The following is a 12,475-nucleotide window of genomic DNA, read 5'->3' on the forward strand; positions in this document are numbered from 1 at the left end:
TCTGTCTCCTATGGAAACAGTCTAACAGTTTCTAACACAAAGTGTACAGTTCCTTCACTTCCACTACAAATCACTTGTAGTTCTTCAACTCACTGACCTCCCAGTCTCTCTCTCACTAGACTAGTTGATTCATTGTCACTGATTCCCTTGAGCTCCTCCAATCTTCACTGTAGTATCTTCCTCAAGTGTCACCCCTGCTTCTCTGCTGAGTCCCTAGCTTGGCATTCAAGATACTTTTCAAGCTTCACCCCACTGGCCTGCTCGGCTTGACACACAAGGCTGCTTTGAAAGTGTCACCTCCGATGGCTGGGTGCCTGGCTTTATACCCGTGATCTGAACGGGTCACTTTGTTGGGATCGGCGCACGCCGCGATCTGCGCACGCCGCGATCTGCGCACGCCGCGATCTGCGGAGCGCTCCGAGGCCTCGGCCTTAGGAAAGGCCACGGCTTCAGCCTAGCTCTGGAGCAGCGGCCATCTTGGTGCACCCATCAACTGTTTGCAATGTGATCGCTCTGTCAAATCACTTGTAAACAAACCAGTGTCATGGTTCCTCTTTCCCCTCTGTGTACAGATCTGTACAGTGGAGGGAAGAGATCAGATTTCAGCAGTGCTGTGGGCTGGATCTGTAGTGCCCACAGCGCTGCTCTGTGACAGTCACAGCTAGCCATCCCTCTATACTCTGCCATACCCAGCCAATATTACAGTGGGGGAGATGTATATTACAGTTGGGAGATTGTGGATATTACAGTGGGGACTATATGGCGGTGGAATGCACGGGTTTTTGCAAATTCAATTTGCTGATCCGAAAAATTATCCCATCCGTGGAATGATCCGATAGTTTTTTGATCCGTTGCACCCCTACCCGCTGAAGTTTCCTCGATTGTTCACTGTCCCCGGTTGGTGAGTATTCTGCTCTGGTACTTGCTTCAGCTACTCACTGTGGCCCCTGGTAATAAGGTGGTTGGCCCCTTAGTGGCAACAGCTCCCCCTCTACCTCCGGCCGGCAGAACCGTCACTTCTGGTTGGACGGCAAGCCACAATCCCAACCCTGCGCTGCTCTCTTGCTTCTGGATAGGCCCTCAGACAGCCTAGCAGCCAGATGTGCCCAGGATAGGCCCAAACTCTGGCCTAGCAGCCCGGGCAATACAACACACGTCCACCCAGACAGCCATCCAGGTGGCACAGAACCGATCACCTGATTCGACCCGAATATATAGGTTCTCCCTGCAGGCCAAGGGATTCAAGATAACCCCTGCCCATTGGCTGAGACATCCCATATAGCCATAATCTGACCTTGCATTGCCCTTCTCATATCTAATGATAGCAGGTACCCAGCCACCTAGTGGCAGAAGAGAAAAATGCAGCAATGCCAATCTTAAGGAGAAGTCAACTGATCCCAATCAGCCAAGGTAGTTACTCCTGGCAGGTAAATTTAAGAGCAACCCTGTCTAAAACTCCAGGGCATTACATCTATATATAAATGAGAGTGTTTTTCAACTGCCACTTTTCTTTTTTAATTACTGCCAATCCAATCCTGAGATTTACTCAGCTTCGCCAAACAGAACAGCCCTGTCCAGAAGCAAAGGTGATCTGATCTTTCCCTGCTGCGGTTTCTCTTTCACTTACAGGTCTCCTTTACACCTTGCGACTGGGCAGTAAAAGGGGAAGCAGAAGACTAATGAGTTTATCTGCTTCACCCTGCTCTCTCCTCCCAGCAGCATGGCTTCTACTGAAGCACATCTGATTGGTTCATCTGAGCTCAACTCTACAGGAATGAGCAGTAGACTGCAAGAGGCTCATACCAAGTCATGTTCCGGTACTTACATTGTTTGCATTTACAAAATACACCATCATTATGTATAAATGAACACAGAGCTGTATTAAAATTTTGCCATTATATGTGCCTGGAGTATGACTTTTTTGTGCAAAAAAAAACAAACAAACATTTGACTATGTTCATCCACAATGTTTTGGAATATTAGCTTTCTAGTATGAAAGTACAGTATTGCCTCTGGAGTAGTAGAGATCCTGGGACACATGGGGGGTGCATGGTTTTCAATGGGTCAGCAGAAACAGACTTGTATTGTGACAATAACAGTAAAGCACAACCACTGTGTAGCATTACAAGAACTACACCAATACATTTCCACCCAACTTAAATTACAAAAGGCAATTTACATCGTTTTCTTCTACAAACAAGGAAAGAGATTTAATTGTCACCCTGGGAAGCAACGCCAGCACCTGCTTTCTATAATATTTAAAGGGCATATTTTCCAGCAAGGCAATTCCTGAAATGGTTGACCTTTATGAAATGTAAACAGGAGAACGTATACTGGCACAAGGTGTATACACAGTAATGTCTTGTATCCAAGGCTGAGAGTTGTGAGCTCTTTTAAAAAGTTCTAACCAAATGCCAGAATTGAGGTACAGAACAGTCATATTGTACAGATTTTCTACTCTGTTTAGAAATTAATGTATTAGCTTTATTTCAATGCATTAAAAGAGTGAACCTGTGCCCAGGGCATGCACTAAGGTTTTGTTCACATGTGAGGCTAGGGGAGAGGTAACACCAGGTGGTTGAGCCACAGTTTTACTGTAAGAAAAGGATGCGATATCCCATCTCTGCTGTATGAAAAGTAGGCGCAGAGGAGCACCAATTTGGCCCAAATGCAGTCTACTTTTCAAACACATATTGCCGAACCCCCTTCTCCTGCAAGAACATGTACTGAATGATCTGCTGTGTATTCTGCCAGGGAAAAGGGGTACTAACAAATGTCCGGTATAGACCCTCCCCCTTGTCTGACAGGTATATGAATGTGGCCACACTTGGCACTGCACCTGGTTGCAATTCTTAAGGGTAGCCACCATATCATATGTTGCAGTTATCACAAAATGACGGTTCAGCCGAGAAAATGGATTCCCTTTCTAGGAAGCAGAGAGCTGACCACACCAGAGCATCCTGCTCCGTCCCTCTGGCCACTTTAAAGAGTTTGCTAGATATTTCATTTTACACTATAGAAAATTAGGGATGCACCGAAATTTCAGACGCCGAAACATATCGGCCGAAAATGCCCTTTTCGGCAATTTGCCGAAAGGAAAAAACGGCCGATAATTGAGCCGAAATGGGGCGGGGTCTGGGGGCGGAACTCCGCCCCGCCCCTGGTGCCGCCCATGATGGGGGTGAATAGCGCAGGACTGATGCAGCCAGCGATGCCCCTCTGCAGTGAAGAGAGCAGTCTGGTTGAATACAGCGCCGGGAACATCACAGCTTTAATTTCAATAGCTGTGTGTTCCCCGTCGCGCGCCGTCACACACAGCCCCTCCCCCTTGTCCAGGCACTTTGATAGACAGATCACCCGTCCAATCTGGACAGGTGATCTGTCTATCAAAGTTCCCCGGACAAGGGGGAGGGGCTGTGTGTGACGGCGCGCGACGGGGGAACACACAGCTATTGAAATTAAAGCTGTGATGTTCCCGGCGCTGTATTCAACCAGACGGCTCTCTTCACTGCAGAGGGGCATCACTGGCTGCATCACTGGCTGCATCACTGGCTGCATCACTGGCTGCATCACTGGCTGCATCACTGGCTGCATCACTGGCTGCATCACTGGCTGCACTTATCTCTTATGTCCCCAGTCTCTGACCACCTCCTGTACCATGTCCCCAGTCTCTGACCACCTCCTGTACCATGTCCCCAGTCTCTGACCACCTCCTGTACCATGTCCCCAGTCTCTGACCACCTCCTGTACCATGTCCCCAGTCTCTGACCACCTCCTGTACCATGTCCCCAGTCTCTGACCATCTCCTGTATAAAAATATTTTTTTAAAACAGTCATTTTCGGTATCGGTGCTGTTTGGGTATCGGTTTTGGTTTTCAGCCTAGTGTATTTTTCATTTTCGGTATCGGTTTCGGGACCAAAAAACCCATTCGGTGCATCGCTATAGAAAATGCAGCAGAAAATGCAGCAGCAGGAATGAGACTCCATAGCAGTGGGCAGAGTACAGCTGGAAACATGGTAAGGGAGATTTCACCTCTGTGGTCCCAGGCCTTGGAAGCCAAGAAGATATCCAACCTACTGACGCCTAAGTGTCTAAGTGTCTGTTATAGCTATATATCAGCTAGGGTTGCACCAATACTAGCATCGGTACCCATACCAAGCATTTGCACAAGTATCGGTACTCGTGCAAATGCACCAATGCCTGAGACCGATACTTTCAGGCTTGGTTCTTTGAGCTGTCAGTGGGTCTCTCCTATTGACAGCTGAAGTGTTAAAGTTGTCCAGTAACTGGAGTTGTCAAAAAAGCAGCCAATATTGTTGAAACACTATAGTAAAAAGAAACATTGTTTCTTTTTTAATCTGTTTCTTCATCTGCAGATCAAAAGGGATGAACAAATGTTCCTCTGTTTAACCCCTGATAAACCCTTAATTTACTCTAATCATCCTTAAAGTGGGAGTTCCGGCTTTTTTATTTTTTTTTTTTTTAAAGTCAGCAGCTGCAGGATTTGTAGCTGCTGACTTTTAAAATATGGACACTTACCCATCCAGCGCGCCCGAGATGTCAGCAACCGAAGCCGATTTGTCGCTCAGCTCTCTAGTGCCGCCGCCATCTTGGGTATGGGAATCAGTTGGTGAAGCTTCACTTCCCGGTTCCCTACTGCGCATGCGCAAGTCGCACTGCGCAATAAGGACGGTCCCTGCTGTCTCTGGGATCCGTGTGTTTCCCAGCAGACAGCAAGGCCCCACAGGAAGTGGCGTAAATACCCGCAGATTCTGTGGCTATCTATGCCCAGAAGTGGGTGCAGATACCTGTATTATACAGGTATCTGTACCCCCCTTCCCCCTGAAAGGTGCCAATCATGGCACCAGGGGGGAGGGTTCCGATGGGTGGAACTCCACTTTAATCAACTCCCTATTCTCCTCCATTTAATTATTTTCCTGCTTTTTTTGTTCATGCCTATTTTATAAACGATAAACATTTAAAACTTTTTTTTGTTTGCTTTGTTAGCAGTGGCGTCTCCACCTTTCATATTTAGGGGGGCACAGGGACAAAAGTAGGGGGGCCCAACCAACTATAAAACGCAATTCTATACCCATACCTATATATTTCAAATACAAATAGATATAAAAACAATGTTTAAAAATCAGTTAAAAATCTTATAAACCAGAAAGCAGTAAATTCAGCAGAACAGACTAGCTAAGGTACCCCATACCTGTGTTATACTAGTCAATTAAAAAGTAATTTTGCACTGCGTGCACTAATACTAGCTTTTTATTTAACACCTAGGGGGTTGATTTACTAAAGGCAATTAAAGCGGGAGTCCGCCGGGACTCCGCGGTTTTTTTTTTTTTTTTTAAAGCCAGCAGCTACAAATACTGCAGCTGCTGACTTTTAAAATAGTGACACTTACCTGTCCAGCGCGCCCGCGATGTCGGCACCCGAAGCCGATCTCTAGATCGTCTCTCGGGTGCTGCCGCCACCATCTTGGGTATGGGAATCAGGAAGTGGAGCCTTTCGGCTTCATTTCCCGGTTCCCTACTGCGCATGCGCGAGTCGCGCTGCGCAATAAGGACGGTCCTCGCTGCCTCTGGGATCTGTGTGTTTCCCAGCAGGCAGCGGGGCACTTGCGGAAAGGGGCGGGCACTTGCGGAAAGGGGCGGGCACTTGCGGAAAGGGGCGGGCACTTGCGGAAAGGGGCGGGCACTTGCGGAAAGGGACGGGCACTTGCGGAAAGGGGCGTAATCTGCACCCACCTCTCCCCTGAAAGGTGCCAATTGTGGCGCCGGAGGGGGGAGGGTTCCGATGAGCGGAAGGTCCACTTTAGGGTGGACCTCCGCTTTAACCACCCTGGTGGTATGGTTATGTCAGATTTTTGCATCTCAAAGCAGTACAATTATTTTTCATAGAAAATTGGTGTTTTATATTGTAGGCCGGTAATTCTTAGCAATAACACATTTAATCCGTCCAAACAAGAGTCTAATAGATATCCCGGTTATGATGAAGTTTGAAACACAAAATCATGAATTATAATTATAAAAAATAATATAAAAATACAATTCATTTGCCCACGACTCGCTGTCGCTCAATTCTGCAAGTGTTCTAATTTAATAATCGCTAAAACCACTTTTGACGTAAAGGGACACTTTTTGGTTGCTAGGGACAAGCTCCAGTTTCCAGGCAGAAAGAACAGTATATATCATATAAAACTGCATGCAGGGCATTGGACAAAGCACTGGGGACAAAAGGGAGGTGAAATAAATTTATACAGTAATGTAATCTGTAAGATAACAGTGTACTGTATGTATTATGATTTTTAATTTTTCCGCTGGGCTCCGCCCCCCATGCGCTGCAACGGTCGCAGGGAACGGAGCTCGGCACAGAGAGGCATCGGGTGGAGGACAGAGCCCACAGACACAACGGGGGGACATCGCAGGATCCTGGGGACAAGGCAAGTATAGTGTACCAGGATCCTGCAATGGTGCTAAAATTTAACCCCCGAGCCACACTCGGGAAAACCGCCAGGGAGGTTAATTGTTGACTTTGCAAGTGAACTTGCTCCAGAACTTAGTAAATGGTGAGATTTTACTTTGCAAAGAATACCTAATGGCATGCAGGAAAAAAAATTAAAAAAAAATATATATATATATATATATATATATATATATATATATATATATATATATATATATATATATATATATTTTTTTTTTTTTTGCTTGCACATGACTGGATGATGGAAATCAGCAGAGCTTCAACTCCTTTACTAATCCCTAGAGCAAATGCCCTTGCAAACTGCACTATCTGCCTTTAGTAAATCAACCCTAAATGTAAATCTATATATAGTACATACCAAGGTACAAGGCAGAACTTTTTTATTTTTTTGAATAGGCTGAGGGAGGGATAGTCTGTCAGTTTATCTTTTTGCCATCTTTGTCTTGATAGGGAAATTTCTCTTTAAAAAAAAAAAAAAAACAGCGGTTTACTACCACTAACTATTTGCCGACCAGCCGCCATCGTTATATGGCAACAGGTGGACCTGTCCTGCGCAAATCGCCATAGCTGTACGGCGGCTCGCGCTGGTGTAATTGCTGGTGGTGGGCGCCCACTGCTGGAGCGTGCCCGTCGGTCGGGCAGACTCAATGTCAGCCGGCGACCAGCGATCGCCTAGTACAGAGGCAGAATGGGGATTTGCCTTTGTAAACAAGGTGGATCCCCATTCTGACAGGGGACATATCAGAGATCTACTGTTCCCAGTGATCGGAACAATGATCTCCGTCGTGTTCCAGTGAGCCCAACCCCCCCTACAGTTAGAAGATGATGAGGGAACACACTTAACTCTTTGATCGCAATTCCTGCCAGTGTAATTTTAAATCGATCAGTGCATTTTTATTGAACTGATCAATGTAATCCTTTCACTGGTCCCCAAAAAGTGGCATTTGGGGTCAGAGCCACCGCAATATCGCAGTCACGCAAAAAAATAAATAAATAAAACACAGATCGCTGCCATTACCAGTAAAAACAATTAAAAAAAAAAAAAAAAAAAGAAAAAAAAAGGTCCCTAAATCTATTGCAAAGTTTGTAAATGCCATAACTTTTTTTTTGTGCAAACCAATCAATATACGCTTATTCGATTTTTTTTAACCAAAAATATGTAGAATAATATAAATCGGCCTAAACTGATGAATAAATTAGTTTATTTTTTGGGGGATATGTATTACAGCAAAAAAAAAAAAAAAATTGTTTTTGTTTTGTTTTTTTCTCTCCAAAATTGATGCTCTTTGTAGCGCAAAAAATTAAAGCCACAGAGCTGATCAAATACCAAAATAAAGCTCTATTTGTGGGGGTACATCAGTTTGGTTTGGGTACAGCATTGCATGAGGTGCAATTGTTAAAGCGATGCAGTGCCATATGGCAAAAAATGGGCTGTCAGTGGAGTTCCACCCAAAAACTGAACTTCTGATTATCTGGTCGTCCCCCCCCCCCCCCCCGATGTCACATTTGCCACCTTTCAGGGGGAGGTAGGGAGCAGATACCGGTCTAATACATGTATTTGCTCCCACTTCCAGCAATCTACGCAATGTCTGGCCCCTCCTCCGCCCCCCCCCCCAATGTTTTCTGAGAGACACACAGGTCCCAGAAGACAGCAGGGAGCAGTCAGGTTGCGCAGTAGGGAACCCGGCTGTGAAGCCGCAAGGGTTCACGTCCCGATTCCCTTACTGAAGATACCGGCGCCTCCATCCTGGAGCCAAGGGACAGGTCGGCTTCGGATGAGGACATTGAGGGTGCCCTGGACAAGTGTCCTTATTTTAAAAGTCAGAAAATCAGCAGCTGCTACATTTGCTCCCACTTAAAAGTCAGCAGTTACAAAAAGTGTAGCTGCTGACTTCATAATCAGATACTTACCTGTCCCACGATCCAGTGATGTGGGTGCAGGAAGCCTTGCTCCTCTCCAAAAAAACGGCATTCCAACTGTGGACACCTGGCCGAGGCAGCACAGCCGGGCGAGCCGCGGTGTAAATGGCCGGGCAATCTTCTGGGACCAGTGACGTGTCCCAGAAGATTGCAGTGAGAGGCAAACTTCCTTCCGGCACTGCGGAGTCAGGGGAGGAAGTTAGAGCTGGGTGCCTGTCAAAACAGGGTACCCGCTCCCCCCCCATAAAAAAAATGACATGCCAACAGTGACATGTAGGGGGTCACCAGCACTTAAAGCGGAAGTTCCATTTTTGGGTGGAAATCTGCTTTAAGTGGTTAAATCAAAGGGTTTAGTTCCGCTTTAAACACTCTCCTCTGAATGAAAGGCTGCTTTCTACAGAACCTCCTCAGCAATCCCCATTATATATTATTTCCCACATGAACGAAAACACCTTTTCTTATCCACAGCCATAACATCATAGCACCACTCCCCCCCCCCCCCCCCAACTTCTGGGTAGAGGATAGCACATCTTGTACCCTTGCCATGTACAGGGGCACAGAGGGGGGAGGGACTTCCCAGAATAATGTGTTGCTGCTGACATCAGCCATGCCAGCCAGAAGCATGCACCCACACAACGGTGTCACCATGGTGATGGCGCCACCCAGGAAAAGGGGACTTTTTAGACACGCATATTCCAGCAACTATAAAGACAAACATGGTGTCTGTAGAACTTCAAGTAGAACAAATGTTATTTTTTATTTTGGATGGAGTAAAGGACATTTATAACACCTGTCAGGTTTTTTTTTTTTCGCCAGCTGCTTCCATTACAGAGATTCACTTCCTGTCCCATAGCCAAACAGGAAGTGAGAGAAAATCCCTGCAAATTAAGGGAATTACTTGGGGGTGACCAGACGTAGTGTCCCTATTGGAGGATTTCCCTTCTATTACTTTTCTGGGGACCACCCATAACGTGGGATTTTCTCTTACTTTCAATGATAATGGTGAACAGAACAAATAGGAGGAGGGTGAATCTCCCTAATGTGGACAGAAAGCAATAAAAACTGACAGGGGTCCTAATCCACCTACACTCCATCTAAAACTAAAAGGAAATAAAACATTTGCCTTTAGTTATACTTGAATGCTTTTTCTGATTAGGGCTGTACCTCCGCCAAACATAACCTGAGAATGGGGACCACCAGCAACTGAGTGTATTCATGTGCATGGCTGCAGTGAAGTGGTGCACCTCGGAAAAGTGACCCACCACAGATCTCTTTCAGAGGAAAGGGCTGCTGGAAGGATGAGCAATCCTTGAATCTCATCATAGGGCACAGACAGCGAAACCTGGCAGAGGGTCTGACCCCCACCACTACACACAACTAGAATTACACAGATGGCTTGTCTTTGGTCACAGCTGACCCCGTTTTATGTGTGGGGTAATGGGGGCGGGTGTGATCTCAGTGCGGGGTCACTCCTCTCTCCCGTTAGTGATCGGTGTGTGATGATCCATCCTCTCCCACCCCGTATGTGATCGTACCCTGAGCCGCCCTTACCTGGTGTCGCTGTGCCGGGATCGGAGCCGCCTGGGTAGCCGGGGACGTTGTACAGATTACAGCAGCGCTCTACACACGGCACATTTGAAAATTGCGCTTCCGATTGGTACAGCCAATCACGTTTCGGGATTATCCGTGAGGTATCATTGGCTACACCACTGCAACCTTGTTTGTTATTGGACAGCGCTGTGACAGAAGGGCGGGCCGCGGCGGAAGAGCTGGCAAACGCCTGCGGATTGGCTGAACCTTAAAGCACGTGATAACATTTAAAATCCAGATGCTGGAGGGGAGGTGTGATGATGTCACACATAGGGGCTGTGTACGATTGGCTCTGCATTCCTCATATTTACAATGGACCTTTATTTCTTCTGTGTTCGCTCGTTGGGCGTCCAGTCTGTTTACGTAGATTGGATAAATAGAAGGGAATGTATTGGAGCAGATGTGCATAGCAACCGATCAGCTTTTAACTTTAACCACCTAAGGACCAAGCCTCTTTGTGAGATGTGTTGTTTACAAGTTAAAAACTGTTTGTTTGTTTTTTGCTAGAAAATTACTTAGAACCCCCAAACATTTATACAATTTTTTTCCTAACACCCGAGAGAATAAAATGGCGGTCGTTGCAATACTTTCTTTCACACCGTATTTGCACAGCGGTCTTACAACCGCACTTTTTTTGGAAGAAATATGCTTTTTGTGAATTAAAAAAAATTAGACATCAATAAAGTAAGCCCAATTTTTTTTTATAGTGGGAAAGATAATGTTCCGCTGAGTAAATTGATACCCAACATGTCACACTTCAAAATTGTGCCTGCTTGTGGAATGGCGACAAACTTTTACCCTTAAAAATCTCCATAGGCAACGTTTAAAAAATTCTACAGGTTGCATATTTTAAGTTACAGAGGAAATCTAGGGCTAGAATTATTGCTCTCACTATACCGATTGCGGTGATACCTCACATGTGTGGTTTTCATATGCGGGCACTACTCACGTATGACTTCGCTTCTGTACATTAAAAAAAAAAAAAAAATTCCTAATTTATTTTACCTTTGATTTTTACACTGTTTTTTTATTTTTTTATTTTTAAAGTGCCACTTTTATTCCTATTACAAGGAATGTTAACATCCCTTGTAATCGAAAAAAAGCATGACAGGACCTCTTAAATATGAGATCTGGGGTCAAAAAGACCTCAGATCTCATATTTACACTTAAATGCAATAAAAAAAATAAAAAATTTGTCATTTAAAAAAAAATGGCCCTTTAAGAGCTATGGGTGGAAGTGATGTTATGACGTCGCTTCTGCCCTGCATTGTTATGGAGACGGGTGGGGGCCATCTTACCCTCACTCGTCTCAATGCCCAGCAAGGGTGAAGATCCGATCGCTTCCGCTGCTGCCAACAGCTCCGGAGTGCGGCAGGAGGGGACCCTCTCCCGCGGCCGACGCAGAGACCACTATTGTCGGAAACCAGACTGCCGGCCGAACAAGAGGATACTGAGGTTATGGCAGCTAGCTGCTACAATAACAACGATATCCCCCTTCAGTAAGGACGTATGCCCCTGCGTAGGCAAAGGTTTGGCCCCTGCGTGGGCTAATTTTATATGCTAATGAAAAATGTAATAAAAAAGATTTTGCAAAAAAATAAAAAAAGTAAGGATGTATATATCAGCGTGCGGCGGTCCGGAAGTGGTTAAAAGCCAAACTGAAGAAAGAAGCTGATTGGTTACTATGCACAGATGCTCCAGTTCCGATAAATTCCCCCACAGAAGAGTCATATTTCTAAAACTCCTAGATGTAATCACTTTAAAGTAGTATTAAGCACTCTGTGATTTGACTGAACACATTGAAAAAGGAGCTCTAGTCCCCCTCCAAAATTAAAAATCATCAGGTACAAATACTATAGCTGCTGACTTTTAATATACTTACCTGTCCAGGGATCCAGCGATGTCCTCACCTGAGCTGAAATTCAGACAAATACTTTACTATTCGTAAATTTGAATGTATCTGAATTTCCAAATTACAATAGTAATGAATTTAAAAATGATCCTGAAATAAACAGAATTTCAGATGAAATTCGAATAGTTTTTAAATCAAATTTGAATAGTTTTCCAATTGAAATCAAATTTCCGAAGAGAATAAAATAGAATAGAAAATAAAGCAACAGAATTGCATTTTTTTTTAAGTGTGCAAATGTACACTCATTTTCATTCTTCCATATCACTGTACAGCAGCACCATCTGTTCTTCCAGCACTCATCATTACAAAGTCAAGTTAGGTGAGGAGTGCAGCTTCTATTTGGACTTTTTGGACAAAGAAAATAGACTTGCAATGTTTAAGCTGGGGTGCCGTTCGAAACATAACCAAAAAACATGTTCAAAGCCCTTTAAAATCCTAAGCCATTACTGGCTGCCTGAATAGTATTGATCAGACCCCAGATCAGACCTTAGGTATTTGGCTGCCCTACGGCACTCCAGCCTGGTGCACAAAGGTTATCGGGAGCCAGCTCGGTGCTTTAT

General features: G+C 45.1%; 1 protein-coding gene across 1 annotated transcript in view; it reads right to left on the reverse strand.

The window, feature by feature from the left end:
- Positions 1-10,099, reverse strand: part of KIF11 (kinesin family member 11) — a 54,842-nt gene extending 44,743 nt beyond the window's left edge. Inside the window, exon 1 of the mRNA XM_077455216.1 lies at positions 9,965-10,099. The gene's annotated coding sequence lies outside the window, so the exon portion shown is untranslated. The remainder of the gene's footprint in view (positions 1-9,964) is intronic.
- Between the last annotated feature and the right edge of the window lie 2,376 nt (positions 10,100-12,475).

This window comes from Lithobates pipiens, unplaced genomic scaffold, assembly GCF_037356315.1.
Source record: "Lithobates pipiens isolate NorthernLeopardFrog02 unplaced genomic scaffold, aLitPip1_a1.2 Scaffold_25, whole genome shotgun sequence".
Lineage (NCBI taxonomy): Eukaryota > Metazoa > Chordata > Amphibia > Anura > Ranidae > Lithobates > Lithobates pipiens.